The following is a 15876-nucleotide window of genomic DNA, read 5'->3' as shown; positions in this document are numbered from 1 at the left end:
AAGTAAAATAAAGTTTACCTGAATACACAAAACAATAACAAAATTAAAATGTATAAACAAATATACAATATACGTTTTTCGCTTTTTTCTCAGACTTCTGACTTTAATCTCAGAATTCTGACTTTTTTCTCAGAACAAAAAAAAACGATTTTTTTTCAAATCCTCCCAAAAAAAATAATCATGTGGCCCTAATCGTCTTCCGTAAGAAACAAATAAAACAGATATAAAAATAAATATCAAAATATTAAAAAAAAGTAGATAAATAAATATACAACAAAATATATATATTAAAGTATAGAAAAACAGTAGCTTTTTAATGCCAATCTACATCATTTTTGTAATAAAATAAAGTTTTCCTGCTGCATTGCACATGAACTCATGCCTCAGCAAGTAGAACGAAGTTTGGAGAAACAACTGTGGATCGGCAGGTGGATCTGACAGCTCCTGCTGCTTCCGCCTACTGTGATTGTTGCTGCTAGGTTGTAAGAGGATTTTTTTTTTTTACTTCCCACTCTCCGGCTCACATCTCCAGCAACTCTTCACAAATACATTATCTCAGCGAACTAAAAAGGATACGGAAAGTTAAGCAACATGATCACCCGGGGACACATTGGCCTAAGCGTTTTTGTGATTTCTTTTCCCCCTGAACAGAAGATCATTACATCTCAGTTCCTCTTTTGGTGGCGTTCTGTGCGTTATATCAGACGACAATGACTGCCCCCTCGCTGTGACTCTTCAATGGCTCCCTGAAATTCTTCTTGTTTCTCTGTTGCCTCATTATAATCCTTTGTGTGTCCTCTGTGAATGGCTGATGATGATTATGCAAATGTTCCATCAGAGAGCAGCATGGGTAATTATCACAACAGAGAATGAGGCTTTTTGAAATTCTCTGACTGCTGAAGAGAAAACCATGGGTCTTCGGTTTGTGTGTGATGTGTGTTATCATTTTGGACATCTTGAGGCTTTGGAGATTGTGGCCATAGTGATCCACCAAGGTTTTTGTGATGTTTACTCATTATTAGTTTTTCTATCCTCTGTAAAATTGCTCCATTTGCACAGGAATTTGATTTTGGAAAATGATTTTAGAAGTGAGGTGTAAAATAGTGCTGCAGAGACATTCAGCCTACAAGCAATATTCAACAGACTTAAAGGTCACCTCAGTGTAAAGAGATTCTGAAAGTTTCAAGAAAAAAGATTGGCTCAGTTTTTGTCCTGATCCATTTATATAAAAACCTGTCTGAAAATGAGCTGATCAGATATTGGCCACTTTATGATGTCATAACGTTTTTTTGCTTGTGTAACCATTAGCCAATCACCAACCAAGGTAACCCCCGCCCACCTTATCACCTGAATCTCCTCCTAGAGCACCATTATGTTCTTTTTAAACAAATCTCTCTCAAAGGGGCGTGGGGAGGGGCAGAGAATCAGCACTTTGGAAACAGGGCTGAAACAGAGGGGATTATGGGTAATGCTACAATGCATGATTTCTTTGGGGTATTTTCGAGCCAACAACTTCAGAGACATGATTTTTTTATATATAGCTGAGAACTATAATATATTGATGAAAAAGAGTATACTAGAGGACCTTTAAAGGGGCCCTTTTATGCAAATGTTCAGGTTCATATTTGTATTTTGTGTCTCTAGTGTGACATGTCTCCATGCTTTAATGTTCAAAATCATACTTCCTTTGCTGCAGCACCTCTTTTCACCCTCTGTCTGAAACCCGAGCCCAATCTGCTCTGATTGGTTAGCTTTAATTATAATCAAAGACTTGTTTGGTAGAAAATCCTCTTTAAAAAAGCATGATTATTTAATTATACTTTTCAACTTTTCAATTTTCAATACCGCCGTAAAATGATCAAACTCTTCAATATCGTCAATCACATCGCAACATCAGTCAAAGTAATTGCATTTTTCTTCTAAATCACGCATTAAGTATTTACTCTGGCTACGATCATCATGGTAACAGAACAATGCAGAGCTTCAGCATTCACCCAGGCTCTAATGAGGGCAGCCAAGAGGTGCAGGGCCCCGTGGTGAACAGGTGGGGTCCTAGCAGCAGGCCTTTAGCACCTCTCTCTGAGGAGTGAAATATCTCATTATGCGTGGAGAGGTATACACAGCTGAAGCGAGAGAAACAGAGATAGACTGAGACAGACAAAATAGAGATGGAGGGGAAAGAGAGATGGCAGGAGGAAATGGGAAATGCGCAGACTCCCACACGAGAGCCCTAGCTTCGAGAGATGCAGTTCTCCGGCTAAGTGGCCCCCTGACTTGGGCGAAGGGAGGCAGACTGCCTGGGGTCAATTAACCTCCAGAGCAGCTCGAGCCGGGCTCTGAGGAACGCTGGTTTTTATAGACACTGACGAGGCACAATTTGTCTCCGCAAACTGCGAGGGTGCCTGCATGAAGTAGGTCATGGGGCATTGAGTCGTAGGAGGCATACCAACTACAAAGGATCCTCACTTTGGCCCGCAGTGTCACTTCCTCTCAGGAACACTTCCTCTAACGGGGTCACCTGGCGAACTTTTCAAGGAATATCGCTCGCAGCAAAAAAAGTTACCGCAGAAATAGTATTTTCACAATTGCCATTGTTTTAGAGAACAAAAGCATGTCATCTTCAAACGATCAGGACAATAGGTTGAACCTGATATCCACGGGACCCAGCTAGGGTGGATCACTGCAGTCATCAAGGACAGATACACAACATAAATCATCACCTCGAAAAGTGGCCTTCTCCTTTCAAGAAATAAAAGTCCATTTGCCAGTGAAGTCAGCAAACTTCCCGCAGTTCTCGTAGCTGCCTGGCACGCCGCCAAACAGGGGCAGATAGACTGAGACTACGATGTGTGTATCTGCAAGGCTATGACATACTCCATTCTCTTCTCTCGCATTCCTAATGTGATTTAGTCAGGCCAGTTAATGCAATAATCTTGCAACAATGCACTGTATAATGCTCCAATCAATGCCAATAAAACTGCATCCCTTACTCCCATTGGACATGCACACACAAGTCATCAAGTCTTTGTTTGCTGCTCTTTTATCTCCAAGCAAGAAAGAAACACCATAACTCGCATATAAAAACAGACTTTTTATTGTTTTTACATTTAATTAAAGACTGCCGTTTGTTTTCTATCTAATTTTTTTTACATGTCCGTCCCGTCTTTCGGTAGATTTTTTTTCTGGCGAATTCCTCTTAGCTTGATGTTATCATTTGGACCACTTTACTGTTTACAATCAGGTTTTATCAGTTGAGACCACATGTTTTCAACCTTCCCCAAACTCACTTTGTCTCCACCTCTTTGTCTCCACCTGTAAACACAGCATTAGAATAATAGTTATTAGATAAGAGCAGTGCTTCTCAAAGTGTGGTCCGCGGACCACTGGTGGTCCGTGAGCGCCCCCTAGTGGTCCGTGACATTTCACATTTGAAATTAATTAATTAATTTGAGCTTTCCGCGCTCTCGTGGGAATATCTCCGCAATGGAGCAAGCTTAAGAAAAACGATGTGATTTTGGATATTTGTGGAGTTAGGTGGTCCGCGAGTGTTTTTTATTGGTTAAGTGGTCCTTGGTATGAAAAAATTTGAGAAATACTGGATTAGAGGATTGACTTCGGAGCAATCCTGATGATAATCGTAGAATACAAACATCTACAGTACAGCTCAAGTCAACACACTTTAAAGCAAGAGGATCTATTTCCTATGCCATTTGTTTTAAAAGACCCATTATCTTTCCTATTGACAGTATTACGTGATTGGATAATCATGAACCTCTCCATAGTCCAAAAGATTGAAACTGCATTAGAAAATATCTGGATTTTCAAACAAAATTCTAGGTACAGTAAACTTGTGACATAAAGATGTTACATGAGAAGTTGACTCCGAGTCCCAGGTTTATTGTGGCCGAGAAACATCCACTCACAGATCCTAAAGTTCTGTCACTAGAAGATGCCGGTTCTGTGCTTACAGTCTGCGCCGTAAGTCAATTTACTTTTAATTTAAAGTGGTTTTTGGATAATTTCTTCGTAACACCTGACACATACAGTATGTATTCATTTATAGCAACAGCCACCAAGACTCACAGGTTTTATATTGTTTAGAGCATGGGTTTTCAAAGTGTGGGAAGGTGAGCCTCCCCTCAGAGAACATAAGAACAGCAGCGACCCCCTCAAAATTATTATTGCTATTATTATTATTATTATTATTATTATTATTATTATTGTTGTTGTTGTTGCTATAATGCAGGGGTATTCAATTCCATTTCAAAGAGGTCCAGAAAGAGAAAATGTCATTAAATGCTCTGTCTACCTTTTTCTTTTTTGAGCACGCCATTTGAAATGACTGTTTCTCTCTTCTTGTCTCGTCTCTGTGTGTGTTTGAATCTATCGTGCGGACTCACTGACTGCACCGATTTGATTGGCTGAGTAGCGTCACCTCCTTAAAACATTAAATAACAACTTTTTAAAACCTTTTTATCTTTATGTTTTAAACGTTTTTTTAAAAATTTGTTTTAACATTTTTAACATCGTGGATGAATCCTTATATGTTCCCGGCAAAACTCTGAACGTCAACTTTGCCTCCTTATGACTCACCCCTACTTTAGTGGGAACAATGAGTCTGCGTCTTTGATGCGCACAGGCGGACGAAGCGGGGATGCAATGTAGACAGGAATAAACGCAGATCATCCTCTGGCTGTAGCCTTGACCGGTACTTGCTTTTGATCGAAGTAAGTATTATTCAAATTAAAATGAAGGGCGGTGCCGGCCGTCAGCGAAACGAGCTGACGACCGGCCGTTCTGTGTCACCGGCCGTTCTGTGATTCTCCAGAACACACAGATTGCCAGTCCGCCCCTGGCGGGACCGGTCCATGAAAATCCTAGCTTCAAAAAATCGTGGACATACTTCCTCCGTTTTCTGCCGGACGTGGTCTCCTCTCTCTCTTTAGGTAACTTCACTAAAAATCAATCCATGTTGCCTCCCTCGCATAAAGTTAGCTGAAGTTAACTAGCTAGATTTCACTGTTTCTCGTTATTTATTTTTCACGCTGCGCCTCCCCTGAAGCTCTCTGGCGCCCCCCGGGGAGGCGCGCCTCAAACTGGTTAATAGACTATGCCAAAATGACAGACAAATCATGGTTCCTCAGAAAAAAAGGTTAAAAATAGAACCAAAGTAGAGACAGGAGGCCAAAACATAAACCTGAATGGCTACATTGTCCAGGTGAGGTTCAACGTTTTATATAAAGCAGCATCGAGGGTGTAATTAGAAACATTTTTTAAAATACTGAATCGTCTACTCCTAGCACTTTTTGTCAAATGTACCTTTTAAGACGACCATGCCATTCTAACTGTCTGCAAAAACCTGTGTAGCTCCAGAAGATATATTTTAAAATATGTGAATCGAGAGCTGGCAGTGTGTGTAGATGATGTCACCCCCCCAATCAAAGAGATTGTTTGCAGGCAGTTCATTGACTGAGGTCTGTTCCATTTCCCGCACCATTGGAGGAATCAATGGGACATACAGTTAATGAGGAACAACTGGAACTAATGCTTGTCTGCTTCACTGAACACTCATGGGCCGCAGTGTAGCATCCCATTTGCGCTCATTATCCTAAATTAAGCTGCTTGTTGTCAATTAGCAACATTTCTTCCATTTACAGTATATTTTGTTTCATTTTATTAGGTCGTTCTTTAGTGATAGCACATTTTGTATGCTATATTTTTCTCTGTTAAAAGCTGAATTTGATTGACACAAAGAAAATAACGATTGTGGCATCATCCATACATCATTCCTCACTCACAGTTTGTATTCCATTCACCCAATGCATTAAGCCTCATAAACAGTAATCCACTGTACAGTACGATAATTCGTTTTTTGTTTCTGTAAAAGCAGTGAAAATATCTGTCAATCATCCATAGAATAACTGTGAATACAGGAATAAACACTCCAGCTGGCTTCTCTGCTAATTATCGGAGTCACAACACTTTTTCACAACTTTCTTTCTCTTAAATAAGCTTTTTATTTTCCTCTGGCCGACAATGGGAAACAGGGAAATGCTGGCAGAAAACAGTGGCTGGCTAAATATGGGCCTTTCATCCGGCTTAACTCTACAAATGGATCTCATTGTCTTGAGGAATTCGATTTTCTGCCGTTGTGATTGCATGCTGTGTCCCTCTCTGGGGCCCCGACTGCAGCGAGTGGGGCCCTTATCAACAGCACTCAGGGTGTGGAATTGAAGAATTGAGTTCTGCCTCAAATCAAACCATGAGAACGAGCAGGAGAGAGCTAAGAGAAGTGAGAAGAAGAGGGAAGGATCATCGGGGGGGGGTTTCAAGGTTTAAATCTCCAAGGATGCCTCCACTCTCCCACCTAGACACAAGCCACACACATGCATGCATACTGTATAATCAAACAGAAGTACACACAAACTGTACTACATCTCCCAGTAAACCAAATGATGGTGCACCCAGAGAGAAAGCTTTTAAATGCTCTCCTTTCCAGTGTTATTTTCTGCTGCTTGGAAACCAAATACAGCTCTTTTTATCTACGAGTTAAAGGCTGTGTTTCTTTATATGCGTATTTGCACCGGAGTGAATGGTGCTTGCAATAATTTTAAAGGCATGCTCACCTTTAAATGTCCTCTACTGGCAAGCCATTTGCTGCTCACTGTCTTTGGATTTATATTAAAGGAGCCCTATTATGCTTTTAGGGGTTTTCCTTTTCCTGTAGTGTGTTACATAAGTATCCTCCAGAACAGTGGTTCCCAACCTGGGGGGCCCAAATATCATATTTGTACTTTTTTTTTTTTTTTTTTTTACATTTTTTTTTTTTTACATATAATTGTAAAGCAATACATGATTGTCACTAAAAGCCTTGTCACTACATTGCAATAAAATATAAAACATAATTGATTAATTAATTTGAATAACAATTCAATTTAGTAGCTATTAAAGGCATAAAAAGACAGAAATGTATAATTCTTTCTTTAATAGAAATGTTTCTTCTGCCCGTAAAGTGTCCAAACCGGGCTTCTCTGGATAAGCGCATTTTTAAAACATAGTCATTGTCCATGCCGGTTTCAGTTGGATTATTTGTCACAGTTGCTCCGATCAGATCGGTCTCCTCCATTTTGTAGATTATTTACGACTTTTGAATCCACATAAACACATCGGCAAAATCCGGCTTACTTTGAGCATGTGTTTTAAACAGTTTAATCCCTTTGTGAATTGTTTCCACTTGCGCCGTCCTTTAATTTCTTCATACAGCGGGAATCCAAATGAATGAATCCTGAGTCCAATAACCATCAAAGTCACTCCAATAGTGCTCCTTAATTACGCTTTCATCCTCCCTTAACAAAATACTTCAAATTCATCCAGTTTGTGTGAGCAGTTGTAGCATTTTTGAGACTTTTCAACTTTAATTACCGCTGTTGCGTCCCCCCCCCTTGCGTCTGTGTGTGTGTGGGGGGGGGGCGCAACTTCCAACAGGAGTCATTTGGGGGGGCTCTTGGGGAAAAAAGGTTGGGAACCACTGCTCCAGAAGGAGTTTGTCTCCCCCCAGAAACGTTTCCATTGGACTAATTTGTTTACGTCCGTGACATAGTGACATCATTATGTAACACTTGCAATTGGATTGGCTGGCAATCCAGCACATTCTACCTGAGGGGCAGCACATATGAGCAGAATGTGTCCCCGTTAAATTATGTTTGCTAAAAAGTTGATTTGAGTTGGATCAGAGCTTCAGGTGGAAAAACATCCACCGATTGGACAGGAACCAACAGATTCCATGCGAAAATTATCCTCATTATGAATAATTAGGACACCCATTAGTCTTCATCAAAACAAAAACAAAATTAGATTTGTGGGGTTTCTCAAAGTCAATCAGCAAAGTACTCGCAATCTGCCGCCAAACAAATTAAGGACATTCTCCTGGCAATTAGGATTTGTTGCACAAAAAATGACTTTTTGACTGTGTTCTGTTAAATTAGAGACACTTTGATATTAACGGTGTAAATTAGTATGAAAGTAGTATTTTGTTCCAGTATACTGGGGAGGGACTTTAACACACATTTTAAAACAGAATATAAAATTCCACACTCTCAGAGGCTGTGGCAAACCAGCAGGTGCATTAGTTTCCCATCATGTAAATAGCTAAACTAACTTCTGTCACGGCATATACATGTGCATCTACGTATATCTAAGAACTATTTTCAACTGACTGCTAAGTAGGGTACGTTTTATGGGCTTTGACAAAGAACATTGACTGCTGTGATGCGTATTGTTGCTATTCGTTCCCATTTACTCATCGCCATGTTTGAAACTATTCATCGAGATTGACTGAGGCGGCAATAGGAAAATGTATTTTCTGCAGTGCACAGTTTATCTTGAGTGTCAAGCTTTTAACTTTGTCTCTACTCAAAGACCAAGCCATAGAGAACAGGAAGTGGAGATTATGGCTAACTTGTGTTCAAAGTGCGTACTAGATATTCCAAACTTGTTATACAGTATCAATTGTCATAGCAGACTGTTTAGGCTTTTCTTTGGTATAATAAATACACTGCACACTGAATCAGTTCTCATCAAATTGCAGCTTTTTTTTATGTCACTGCCAGTTAGGTGGAGTATGTAATTTAGGAGAAACCTGCTCGAGTGCGCTAGAATTTGAAAATACACAGCCGGAAAAAATCTGCCACTTCCTTACAGAGCCCCTCCTCAAACACACACGAACGCGCACATGACCAATGAGGGCACGAGATAAGTTTGTGCACAGATAGAAGGCTGACAGGCAGGTAGGCCATCCAGTTACTTTAGCCGGGCCGGCTCAGATGATTGGTCGTGCTTTTTACAGAGCTACGGCTTCCACAGATGACATTTTTTAATGGATTTTTTGTCAAAGCACTTCAAATATTCATTGCTATCGGGATGTTAAGAGCATTCCATGGAATATAACAAAAAGTGTATCTCGAGCCGGTTTCTCAAACGTACCTACCCCACCTTTAAACTCACCCAAAAGTCAAAAGACTATATATTGTATAAAGAAAAACATTCTCAATTTAGTTTGTGCTTTTGTTATGGTAGCACTGACGGACTCAGAGCCTACAGGTGGATGAGTGGGTGGAGGTGGCACTTTTGAAATGCCTACCTCAAACATACTTCAACTCAGAAAAGCCACATTTCAGACACGAGAAAAAATCCCCCCGTAGTTTGATTCATTAAGTGGTGTTTTGTTTTTTTAAATGAGATGCTACTTTTAAAATGACATGCTAATTGCTGCAGACTTATTTCTGTCCCTTCTCTCTTCCTCAGTTGTCCAATTGACCAGTTAACCAGAGAGGGAACATGAGAGAGAGACTACTACAGGTCAGGACACACACACACACACACACACACACACACACACACACACACACACACACACACACACACACACACACACACACACACACACACACACACACACACACACACACACACACACACGCAGAAACACACACACACACACACAGAAACACACTATCAATTTGATGTGAAGCGGTGCCATTTTACAGCAGGCGAGCCCTGAGTCACCTTGCTGGTGAGTGTCATTGGGCAGGACACGGTAACACGGCTCAGCGGCGTTCTTAAGCCACCGCAGGGCACGGAACCAGTGTGTGAGGTGTCAGGGCTAAGTTACACTCTGAGGTGTGACATGACCGCCGGTTGTTGGGACAATAAACCGCGGTGCTCAACGGGGGAGCGTTCACCCACTGAGCTCGACTTATCTGAAATGTCTTTTTTTCCGGGCTGCAGCTGTCAAGTGATGGCCAAGCTTCGCATCTCGTGGAGCAGCGGCCAAGAGGCAAAGCCAGGAGGTGATCAAAACTGGGGCAGAGAATTTTTCAGTTTGAGTTTCGAGTGAATGTTTTGTAATTTTGCAGTTATTTCAAGCAATATGAGGATTTTTTTTGGAGTTTGTTGTTCGTTTAGCGTCAAACTTATTCATTCCTAAAATGTGTAGGTGAATTATTGTTATGCCGATCAAGGAAGTATTGGTCTATAAAAAAGCAATATTATGTAGAAGTTGGTGATATAATTAAGCTAATCAAGACTGGATTACATACAGCGTTTATATCATGTGCATAAATAAGAGATTTTACTATTTAGTTCATTAATATACGCTATCAATCAGGACCAACGAGACTGCTTTGGTCACCCTCTGTATTATGGGCGCTACACAGGTCAAATCATCTCTGCCTCTATCCTAGCAAAATGCCTTTCCTCTGTTTTCCCCACACCTAAAGAATCGATTAGTTGTGTTACATGAGGTAGTGATGGTATTTCCTGATGTGCAGGGGTCTCCAGTCACTGCAGTACATGTAGCTTGTGCTGATTCCTTCACTTTCTTTGTCTTTTCAATGCAATGCAATTCATGGTAAACATCCTTGCTGGTATTAAGAAAGCAACTTGGGTCAAACTTGCTGATTGTTATTGATTTGCGTAATAAGTTTTTAGCTTGTTGAGGTATTTCTAGTTTAATCACAAGCGTTATTGCATTGACATTGACAACCCTTTACGTGCATTTTTTCCATTTTAATCTCTTTTTTACGCGGCAAATCGAACCCTTTTTCCGCCCAACTTCACCGTCCCATCATCCACGCATGATGCTTACTGTACACACTCTTTGACGTGTGTTTGCAATACAACAGCCACTCGTCTTATAACCGCTTGGGGCAAACATGCATCCCTGTCCCTCCCACTGAGTGCCAACACACACACACATATAGATTTGTAATGATTGGTAGCTATGGGGAGCCACGTTTCACATGCACCACTAGCAGTTGTACCACCTCAAATGGTGTTTCCCAACAGTGAGCATCACATTGACACAGCATGCGCCAGAGAACGTGAATTATTACGGCAGCAAAGTGTGTAAGTGCTTCGAAGGCGTGCGCTTGTGTATTTGAGCGTATGTTATGATCTCGCTGATATAGAACAGAACGGCACGCCCCCCCCCTTTCATGTGTGTAATGAATAGAAGTTGCCCAGCTGACCTTGACCAGTTGTTCACCTCCATTATTACTCCAATGTGTAGCTGCACTTGTGTGACCACGAGTGAACGGAAGATGGAATGGCCGCATGTGTGCTATAGAAATGTCCTCACTTTGGTTCCTTCAACACACACAGGCACATTTGTCATTTGTCTTCAACTTAGTTAGTATTGTATTTTGGGGAAGTTGTTGAGGATAAGGGACAGAGAAGAAGAAGAATGGTCAAAATTAAGATGTAGAGGTAAAAATATCCTGACTTTTTATGCATAAAATGGGCCGAGCTCCAAAGAAAGACTTGATCCTTACTTTTGCCGCAATAGATTTGTTGGTAAACCCACTCTGCCGGATTTCACATTGTTCAAACTATGGACAAAAACATCCTGATGACATCACTAGGTATTTTCTTCCAAGACCATATAAGACATCCCACTAATGTTTTCACTGGCTGAGCATTTAGTTCGTTTTTGGAAATCGTGCTAATTTGATAAGCACATTTTCAAAGCTCACACAGACTTCTCTACAATATAAATAATGTTGCAGTTCTCATAAAAATACATACTGTAACTTCAAACATTTTATTGCAGACAAAGACTTTCCCATCCCTCCATTTCTACGAGTAAAGACTGCTGTAAAAAATAAAAAAACGTGTTGTTAATCAAGAGAAACTCATCAGTTGAAGGGACATTTTATTAAAAAATGTAGTCCTTCAGAATTTAAAAGTCCTCAAGGGTGTCCTGCGAAGTTATTACTTTAAAGGACAAGTGTCCCTTGTGTGGGTCCTTTTTTAAATTTGTCATGTGGTGGCATGCAGACACAAGATGGAAAAATGCTAGCACGCTCACAGTTAGAAATAAGCAAATAAAATAAAATATAAAAATATTTGATATGATGAAGGAAACGCCCATTTATTAAACATCAATGAAACACATCGTATTTGGCGAGCAACAAAATGGTTTGTTTACAAGAAAACTCCACTGGGTTTATCATGAAAACATTTAATTATTTTTGAAATTCGGATAAAAGGCTCCATAATGTAAACAACATTTACAACAACCAACATTTAAAAATTCATATTTAAAATATAAAATGAATACACTTTTTTTTTTTTTAAATGTCAGTTGTTTCCCTTTAAAAATAAATATGTATATCGTTTTTTAACACGAGAATAAACTAATAAAACAGCTCACAGACAAAAAGCTTACAAAACTGCTCTGATTTTCTTTAATGTACTAATGTGCCTGTGAAAGTGCACAAGCAAATATGCATTTAGTGAGGTGTGCAAATGTGCATCTCTAGGTGCGATACAAACTCAGAGGCGCTCATGTAATTGAGGTCATGCCATTTGCTTCTCAGCCATGTTCTCTTGTCAAGTACCACCAATTTTTCTCTGGTCACTTCTCCACCAAAATGTCCGTCATTAAAACCTTGATGGCAGTATCCACCCCCATTACAATTTTGATTCTCCTTTCCCTCTGAGGACAGGATGTAATGGCTCCAAAACATCTACTGGAAGAGGATTTATTAAAGAGGCGTATCTCATACAACCCCATCTTATCATCAGCCGAAGCACTTTTGATCACAGGCCTTAGTAAGTGAGTGTCTTTCACAAAGTCCCTGCAGCTGACCGGTAACTATGGATAAACTGCTTTGGAAAGTGTTCATTTCATCTTCCATTAGCAAACCTTGATTAAAAACGAAAAGGGCACACACCTGCAAAGGATATGAGAGGTAATGAAAGCACAATGTTCTGGTATGAGCTGTTGTGTTGGCTGCATACAATGCTCACGGGAGGGTGTGCAGGGAACTGGAGGTTATGAATGAGTGCACACCTGTCCTAAATGCATTTTGATTTATTTTTCTAGGCACGCAATATTTTTCCTTTACATTAAGTGCTGCCCTAGAGGCTAACCTTTACCAAGCCTGCTTTGGTGGGAGGGAGTTATTACAGGGTCAGGTGCTGTTCACATAAAAGCTCTAGTGATGCCCAGAGTTTTTGTATTGGGAAGAAGCCGTTGAGTTTTCTTGGGGTTTGGAGCTTAAAGGGTCTTTTTGGAGGAAGATTTGTCTCAATATTATTATTGGGTCGTTGTTTTTTTTATTCGTTCTGAGAATAAAGTTGGAATTCTGACTTAAATTCTGAAAAAAACTACCTTTTGACCACATCTAATATCTAATCATTTCGCATGTGGCCCTTATTTTCTTCCGTAGTTTTTGAGACAAATATATATATTTGTTTACATATATGTTGTATGAATTTGTGGTAAGCGCTTCACATGAATAGATTACACATGTACACATCGATTATCAATCCATTCACAAAAAATATATTAAGACAAATTGACCTCCAACGGTCTTCAGGACAAGAAAAATGAAATTAGATTTCTTTACACAACCTGAGGACACAGCAGACACACTGATTTCCTGATCAACACTTTCTCCAACATAACAACTGTCTTCTCTCTAAAGGAATTAAATTGCAGCTTAATTTGATAACAAATGTTCTCCCAAAATCTGCACCCCGCCCCTGTGGCTTGGTCCAAATAGGTTAGTTTCTTGATGGCGGAGCTATAATTCATTTGTCTCGTACAGGCGAACTCCTTGACCTTGTGGATGGAGATTAATGAAGAGCTTTAGTGGCCATGAAGGCTATCAGGCACCATGCACCCTTCGTAATGGAGCAAGAGTTTTACACAGCCAATTAAGGCGTTTATTTTGCGTTTGTAGGCACAGTTCTGTCAGACGGACCAGGATGTGGTATATTTCCGTTAGTAAAATATCAAGGTCATCCAGAGGGCCTGTCAAACTGAATTATTCTGTTGTTCTTGTTTTACTCTCCTGATAACGAGAGGGTTAAGATTTTTCATAGGAAAATTGTATTGGAAGCTACCTCAGAAATTAAAATGCAACCTTATGCAGCCTTCAAAAAGCTTTTGAAAAGGCCTATGTTTGCCATGTGCCGTTAAACGTTTCTATAAAAACGTCCAAAGCCTTTTTTAATCTTAGGGTAAGGGTGCAATTGTGAGCCATTACCACTCTGCTGCAATTATTGTCAGCAAGGCTCTTTGGGTACTGCTCTCTGTTCTGCTGTTCTGTGTCATTTCTCTGCTTTTCTTTTTTTTCTTGACATTTTGATCTGTGGGGCCTCACTATCTTGTCATCTGCAGAAGGGCAAAGAAAGATCCAGATGATAGGTATAGCAGAGGCAAGAGGGTAAGAGAGAATTCTACTGTAATCAATACGTGTGTAATTGGAAGCTGTCAGTTAAATGTTTTAGTATCCCCGTTGGTAACAGCGGCTCCATCGTTTTTCTACACAAGATAAGGCAATTTGGTTCAGGCTGCAAAGGGCTAAGAGGTGTGCTCAGCAGGTCCTTGTGTGGTGAGAGTGAGCTCTTTAACCATTCAAAACAGATTCATCTTTGATGATGTTCAGATGACAGCGCAGTGTTCGCTCACCGTGCACTGCCAGGCTCGCTGTTATTGATGAGAGATCTCTACAACCCAAAGATCCCAGGCAGCATGGCGAGAGATCAGGAATAATTTGCAAATCAAGTGAAAACGCTTTTGATCTGTATTTTCACTCTGCAGCTCTTTATTCTTGCAGATGTTCTTTTTTCTAAGAATCTAGATGTTTGGCTCATTGTCCTTGGTTGCACCTGTAAGGTTAAAGTGGATCCTTAAAGAGCAACTTTCAGGTTAGAGACACCAGTGAATAAATGTGTAGGAAAATGATGAACACACTAGATTTTCCAAAAAATATACAGAAATATACACTACAGTGACATCTGGCGTCGTTTTAGTAAGACATTTTTACTTCCGCATAAAAAAGCCTCCGCGTGTGACGTAACATGGGGGAGAGCGGCCGGTCTAACGTATGAATCAACATGGATCACAATGCTAGTTTTGACACAGAAGAGGTTGAAAATATATATTCGAATGCATATGATTATAATTATGAGCCTGCTAGGCGTCCACCTCGCACCTCGCACAACGTACCCAGGAACGAAAGCTAGCTCCGGTCCTTTTCCTGTTAGGGAAACTGTGGACTCGATGTCCTGACAGGTGCAAGGTGCACAAACTCCAGCTCACCATGATTACAAATGGTTAAAATGCAATGTAAAATGACCGAAAAAATACCAGCTCACTAAATCACAACCGCTCAAACCAACTACAAACTACTATCGCGGGTTGGGCAGAGAAGGAGTCCGAGAAAGTTGCTCCCCCATGTGACGTAATATGTCGCGTTTGACGTTAAAAAAAAGCAATTCCTTTCCCTCTGAATTCCTGCCCTTATGTCTTGTAAAACATATCAAATCCTGTATTAACTTTTTTGATGTAATTTTCAGACAAGGTAAAGCATAAATGTAGTAAAGAAAAAAACCTGCAAGTTGCTCTTTAAGCGTTAGAGGTTCTAAACCAAGAGGATAGCATTTTTTTTGATGGCAGGATCTTACATTTTCAAATGAAAAAGACCCATTACCAACTATTCTGTGCCTTTTTTTAAATGTGCTATTTTTCATTCTGCCTAATGGAAAATGTCTTTCTATTAGGAATGGTTTTTTTGTTATGTCAGATCGTTCTGGCATGCTCTCACAGGGTTAAATCTGTTCATGTTAATGGACTTCTGGATGCTACTGAGAAACCTCAGATAAATGAATGCTGATATTATCACTTCTGTTTTTCAGTGTTAATCCGTATTCCAGGAAATTCTAACACGAAAACACGAACCTAATGAATCACGGAGATCAGGGTGACGCTGTAAAAAGGGCTAATGGCTTGAGATGGTCAACCAATTTCCTGTTAAAGGAGATAACATTTCTGCTTTAACTTTTCATTATGAACTTGTTATTTTG

At 40.1% G+C, this 15876-nt stretch overlaps 1 protein-coding gene across 1 annotated transcript in view; it reads left to right on the top strand.

Annotated features, from left to right (window-relative positions):
• Positions 1 to 9314: 9314 nt before the first annotated feature.
• The window catches only part of cald1a (caldesmon 1a), a 138872-nt gene continuing 132310 nt past the window's right edge, over positions 9315 to 15876 (top strand). The window contains exon 1 of the mRNA XM_079652910.1: positions 9315 to 9357. The gene's annotated coding sequence lies outside the window, so the exon portion shown is untranslated. The remainder of the gene's footprint in view (positions 9358 to 15876) is intronic.

Source organism: Notothenia rossii, assembly GCF_949606895.1.
Source record: "Notothenia rossii genome assembly, chromosome: 10".
NCBI lineage: Eukaryota > Metazoa > Chordata > Actinopteri > Perciformes > Nototheniidae > Notothenia > Notothenia rossii.
This window is presented reverse-complemented; position numbering and strand designations above follow the sequence as displayed.